This window comes from Papio anubis, chromosome 11 (genome assembly GCF_008728515.1).
Source record: "Papio anubis isolate 15944 chromosome 11, Panubis1.0, whole genome shotgun sequence".
Taxonomy (NCBI): Eukaryota; Metazoa; Chordata; class Mammalia; order Primates; family Cercopithecidae; genus Papio; species Papio anubis.
In genome coordinates, this window is record NC_044986.1 from 36,252,538 (window position 1) to 36,259,112 (window position 6,575).

General features: G+C 47.6%; 1 pseudogene across 1 annotated transcript; it reads right to left on the reverse strand.

The window, feature by feature from the left end:
- Positions 1-3,704: 3,704 nt before the first annotated feature.
- On the reverse strand, positions 3,705-5,121 carry LOC116269427 (annotated as a pseudogene). Its single transcript, XR_004176931.1, has 2 exons — positions 4,555-5,121; positions 3,705-4,235 (listed from the first exon to the last, which is right to left on the reverse strand). The product of XR_004176931.1 is annotated as a centrin-2 pseudogene (transcript).
- Positions 5,122-6,575: the final 1,454 nt, after the last annotated feature.

Sequence of the window (6,575 nt, forward strand, 5' to 3'; positions counted from 1 at the left end):
TACAGTGAAACTGAACATTCAGAAAAGATGGGCCCAGACTGAGGTGGTGCCTTCTGCCTCTGCCCTGATCATCAAAGCTCTCAAGGAACCATCAACAGACAGAAGAAACAGAAACACATTAAACACAGTGGGAATATCACTTTTGTTGAGATCGTCAACATTGCTTGACAGAGGTGTCACCAATCTTTAGCCAGAGAACTCTGGAAACATTAAAGAAATCCTGGGGGCTGGGCGCGGAGGCTCACGCCTGTAATCCCAGCACTTTGGGAGGCTAAGGCGGGCAGATCATGAAGTCAGGAGATTGAGACCATCCTAGCTAACATGGTGAACTCCCATCTCTACTAAAAATACAAAAAAGAAAAAGAAAAAATAGCCAGGCATGGCGGCGTGCGCCTGTAGTCCCAGCTATTGGGGAGGGGAGGCTGAGGCAGGAGAATGGCGTGAACCCAAGGAGGCAGAGCTTGCGGTGAGCCCAGATCGTGCCACTGCACTCCAGCCTGGGTGACAGAGCAAGACTCCATCTCAAAAAAAAAAAAAAAAAAAAAAGAAATCCTGGGAACTCCCTAGTCTGTGGGCCGTAATGTTGATGGCCGCCACCCTCATGATATCATAGATGACATCAACAGTGGTGCTGTGGAATATGCCCAGCTAGTGAAGAAGCACAAAACGAAATATTTCAATAGAGGATCATGTGAGCAAAAAATACCAAACAAACTTTTTTTGGTTGGCTGTGGTGACTCATGCCTGTAATCCCAGCACTTTGGGAGGCTGAGGCAGGTGGATCATGAGGTCAGGAGTTCAAGACCAACCTGAACCACATGGTGAAACCCCATCTCTACTAAAAATACAAAAATTAGCCGGGTGTGGTGGTGTGCACCTGTAATCCCAGCTACTCAGGAGGCTGAGGCAGGAGAATTGCTTGAACCCAGGAGGCGGAGGTTGCAGTGAGCTGAGATCGCACCACTGTACTCCAGTTTGGGCAACAGAGCGAGAATCCGTCTCAAAAAAAAAAAACCAAAACAACAAACATTTTTAAAAATACAAAAATTAGGCCGGGCGCGGTGGCTCAAGCCTGTAATCCCAGCACTTTGGGAGGCCGAGATGGGCGGATCACAAGGTCAGGAGATCGAGACCATCCTGGCTAACACGGCGAAACCCCGTCTCTACTAAAAACACAAAAAATTAGCCGGGCGAGGTGGCGGCGCCTGTGGTCCCAGCTACTCGGGAGGCTGAGGCAGGAGAATAGCGGGAACCCGGGAGGCGGAGCTTGCAGTGAGCTGAGATCTGGCCACTGCACTCCAGCCTGGGCGACAGAGCGAGACTCCGTCTCAAAAAAAAAAAAAAATTATCTGGGCATGGTGGCGTGTGCCTGTAGTCCCAGCTACTTGGGAGGGTGAGACAGGAGAATCACTTGAACCTAGGAGGCGGAGGTTGCAGGCGGAGTGGAGCCGAGATTGCTCCACTGCACTCCGGCGGCGTGGCCGACAGAGCCAGACACCCCTCTCACACACAAAAAAGTATACAACTCAATGGTTCTTAGATATTTACACAGTTGTGTAACCATAATCTAATTTTAGAACATTTGCATCACTCCCAAAAGAAACTTTGTACCCACTAGCTACATTGGAGATTTATTTTATTCCTGGACCCTGAAAATTGCTTTAAGGATATTATATCATTTAGTCATCCAAAAACCTCTGAATTTGGTATTATTATTCCTTTTCTTTTTTTTTTTTTTTTTTCTTTTTCTTTTTTTTTTTTGAGACGGAGTCTCGCTCTGTCGCCCAGGCTGGAGTGCAGTGGCTGGATCTCAGCTCACTGCAAGCTCCGCCTCCCGGGTTCACACCGTTCTCCTGCCTCAGCCTCGCGAGTAGCTGGGACTACAGGCGCCCGCCACCTCGCCCAGCTAGTTTTTTTTTGGTACTTTTTAGTAGAGACGGGGTTTCACCATGTTAGCTAGGATGGTCTCGATCTCCTGACCTCGTGATCCGCCCGTCTCGGCCTCCCAAAGTGCTGGGATTACAGGCTTGAGCCACCGTGCCCGGCTATTATTCCTTTTCATGGATAAGAAAACCAAGGCCCAGAAATAAGTAAACGTGCCCAGAATTACACAAACTTCTAGTGCCAGAGCCAGGATTCAAACTCAGTTTTGATTGATACCAAAGCCTGCCCTTCTCAAACCACTACCCAGATGCCATAACCCAGTCTCTGGAATCTGGTCTTTTAGTTTTGCCTTATTATGTTCCTCAAGGCACACTGATTCTTTCTTCAGTGCCTCAGCTGGTGGTTCTATTTCAGTCCCACTGCCCGATGCCCTTAATGTTTTTTTGGCCAGGCTCATACGTCTTGGGTTGGAGCCACAGCCTCTTTCCCTTTAATCCACTCTTCTGACAGATCAACTTCCTAATGCCCAACCCTGCTCAGGTTACCCACGGCCTCCCCTCTGAACAGATCCACATGGCCTCCGGAGTAAACTCCTCCACTCCTTAACACAGTGTCCAGAACTCTCAGGGGGCTGGCCCTGGTCCACGCCTCCAACTTTATCTTGTCCTCCACTCCCACATAAACCTTTTGCTCCTATCAACTGGGCCCTTGCCAGCTTTCAAAAGCATCTTACATGTTCCTATCACCCCATATTTGGTCCTGCTCTTTGTGTAGAGAATGCCCTGCCTCAATTCCCCCCATCTAAATCTTAGTCCAGCTACAAACCTCCTCCATGCAGCTATCTCTGCTCTCACCAAGAGTCAGTGGTTCCTCCCTCTCTCCTTCCTCCCACTCTCTTTGGTTCCTCCAAGTGAGCCCTTGCCACATACCTCCTTTCTATAGTGACCTGGGCTGGTCTAGACTGTCAGATCCATGACTCTAGAGGTTAGGTTCCTCTGATTTGCCAGGTCTGTGTCACTTGCCCACTCCTGTAGCCAGAAATGGGATCAGTGTCACCTAAAACACATGGACAGGATGGGGAAGCAGAGAACCTCTACAGAGGTGCTGCATGCATCAAAACAAAATCCTATGTCCAATATAGGCAGGATGTGTTTTTTCCATAAGATCTAAATAATCTCATTGTTTCTATGGATTTTTTTTTTTTTTTTTTGACAGAATCTGGTTCTGTAGCCCAGGCTGGAGTATGCAGTGGTGCGATCTCGGCTCACTGCAACCTCTGCCTGCTGGGTTCATCCAATTCTCCTGCCTCAGCCTCCCAAGTAGCTGGGACTACAGGCGCCCGCCACTACGCCTGGCTAATTGTTGTATTTTTGCATCAGCCTCCCAAAGTGCTGAGATTACAGGCGTGAGCCAGCGTGCCCGGCCTGGAATCTTTGGTTTGATTCAGTTGTTCCTTTATTCGTTCAACAAATAGTTGGCTAAGTAAAGCCAAATGTGTCACTTGACTAGCCTGAAAATAAAAATATCCTTTTTTTTTGAGACAAAGTTTCTCTCTTGTTGCCCAGGCTGGAGTGCAATGGCGCATCTCCGCTCCCCACAACCTCTGCCTCCCGGGTTCAAGCAATTCTCCTGTCTCAGTCTCCCGAGTAGCTGGGATTCCAGGCGCACGCCACCACGCCCGGCTAATTTTTGTATATTTAGTAGAGACGGCATATTGGTCAGGCTGGTTTCAAACTCCTGACCTCAGGTGATCCGCCCACCTCGGCCTCCCAAAGTCCTGGGATTACAGCCGGAAGCCACTGTCCCTGGCCGAAAGATTCTTTTTTTTTTTTTTTTCAAACTGAGAAAGGTTTTATTTTTAAGACAAAACAAATAGCATTAACACACATCCAAATGCCAGTGCAAGACTTCACTGGGTTTTATTAAAGAGAAAACTAAACTCAAGTGTCAAATAAAAACTGGAGCCACTCAAGAATGACTGCTTGTGGTGACACAAGTGTAACATGTGCTTGTCTAAAGTCGTCCTGTGTTTGTGGATATGTGGAAATGCATGATAAGAGGGAAACAATGCAAGGCAAAATGGCAGGTGCTCAAAGCTTTAAGATCCTTTTCTTCACGCTAATGTGCTCTTGTTTTGCTTTTGAGAATTAGGGTAATTCGCAGGTCATTTTACAAAGAACTGTAATATCAAAGAACACTTCCAAACAGCTAAAATAGACTCAAGGTCACTATTAAAGTGATAAAGGGAGGTCAGTGGGGGAAAAGTTTGTATTCTCAAAAGCCAGATTTCACACAATGGCAGGCACTAAATCTAGTTACATGTGCTTGCAGTAGAAAAAGAAGACACTGATCTTTTTTTTTTTTTTTTTTTTTTTTGAGACGGAGTCTCGCTCTGTCGCCCAGGCTGGATTGCAGTGGCCCGATCTCGGCTCACTGCAAGCTCCGCCTCCCGGGTTCACGCCATTCTCCTGCCTCAGCCTCCGGAGTAGCTGGGACTACAGGCGCCCGCCACCACGCCCGGCTAGTTTTTTGTATCTTTTAGTAGAGACGGGGTTTCATCGTGTTAGCCAGGATGGTCTCGATCGCCTGACCTCGTGATCCACCCGTCTCGGCCTCCCAAAGTGCTGGGATTACAGGCTTGAGCCACCGCGCCCGGCCGAAGACACTGATCTTAATAGAGGCTGGTCTTTTTCATGATGCGCAGGAACTCTTGCTCACTGACCTCTCCATCTCCATCTCGATCAGCTTCATCAATCATTTCCTGCAGCTCCTCATCAGTCAGGTTCTCACCCAACTCCTTGGCCACGCGTTTCAGATTTTTGAACGAAATCTTCCCAGTTTCATCATCATCAAAGAGCTTGAAAGCTTTCAGGATTTCTTCTTTGGTATCTTTCTCAGACATTTTCTGGGTCATCACAGTTAAAGTCACCAAAGTTCATTTTTCCTGTCCCTTCTTTGTCAATTTCACTTATCATTTTCTTAATTTCTTCTTTCTTAGGTTCAAAGCCCAGGGCCCTCATTGCCACCTTAAGTTCTTTAACATCTATGGTGCCAGTTCCATCCGCATCGAAAAGATCAAAAGCTTCCCGGATCTCCTGCTTCTGCTCTTCAGTAAGCTCAGGCTTAGGACTCATTCTTTTTCTCTGGGAACTTGATGCCATGTTTGTCTTCTTAAAGTTGGAGGCCATAGCCAAAGGAGTCCACTGCCGGTTGTTAGGCAACCCAGATTCTTAAGTCATGAAGCTACACTCCAGTGGGAGAAGACACCACCACTCAAGCAATGATATAAACACATCTAGAAATGCAGCAAATGTAAAGTGGCAGCCGGGGACAGAGCTCTTGAGTTCTGCAGAAGTTGTGCAGGTTTTCTAATCAAAATGATTATGTGGAATTATGTTAACTGGGCAACAAGCATTTTCTTTCACAATTGGAAGCAGTCCTTATTCCGGGCCAGGGGTGGTAGCTCACACCTGTAATTCCAACACTTTGGGAGGCTGAGGCTGGTGGATCACCTGAGACTAGGAGTTCGAGACCAGTCTGACCAACATGGTGAAACCCCATCTCTACTAAAAATATAAAAATTAGCTAGGCATGCTGGCAAGTGCCTGCAATCTCAGCCACTTTGGAGGCTGAGGCAAGAGGATCCCTTGAGCCCGGGAGGTGGAGGTTTCAGTGAGCCAAGATTGTGCTACTGCACTCCAGCCTCGGGGACAGAGTGAGACTCCATCTCAAAATAAATAAACAAATACACAAATAAATTCACATATTTCAGAAGAGGTAGTTTTGTATTTAATTCACATTAAAGTGTAAATGAATGAACAAAAGCAGCTCTTTTGATAACTCTGAAAGAAGGTAAGTCATATGGATGGGAATGACTGTAGATCCCTGGATGGGGATGTTTAAGCCTGAGGGGCTGAAGGACAATTTCCTTTATTTCTGATTTTTTTTTTTTTTAGACAGCGTTTCACTCCTGTCACCCAGGCTGGAGTGCAATGGTGTGATCTCAGCTCACTGACACCTCTGCCTCCACAGCTCAAGTAATTCTCCTACCTCAGCCTTGAGAGTAGCTGGGACTACAGGTGCAAGCCATAGCACCCAGCTAGTTTTTGTGGCTTTTTTTTGGCCGGACGTAGTGGCTCTCGCCTGTAATCCCAGCACTTTGGGAGGCCGAGGTGGGCAGATCACCTGAGCTCAGGAGTTTGAGACCAGCCTGGCCAACGTGGTGAAACCCCATCTCCATTAAAAATGCAAAAATTAGGCCAGGCACGGTGGCTCACGCCTGTAATCTCAACACTTTGGGAGGCCGAGGCTGGCAGATCACGAGGTCAGGAGATCGAGACCATCCTGGCTAACATGGAGAAATCCCGCCTCTATTAAAAATACAAAAAATTAGCCGGTTGTGGTGGCACGCACCTGTAGTCCCAGCTACTTGGGAGGCTGAGGCAGGAGAATTGCTTGAACTCAGGAGGCAGAGGTTGCAGTGAGCTGAGATTGCGCCACTGCACTGCAGCCTGGGCAACAGAGTGAGACTCAGTCTCAAAAAAAAAAAAAAAAAAAAAGGCCGGGCGTGGTGGCTCACGCCTGTAATCCCAGCACTTTGGGAGGCCGAGACAGGCAGATCACGAGGTCAGGAGATGGAGACCATCTTGGCTAACATGGTGAAACCCCGTCTCTACTAAAAATACAAAAAA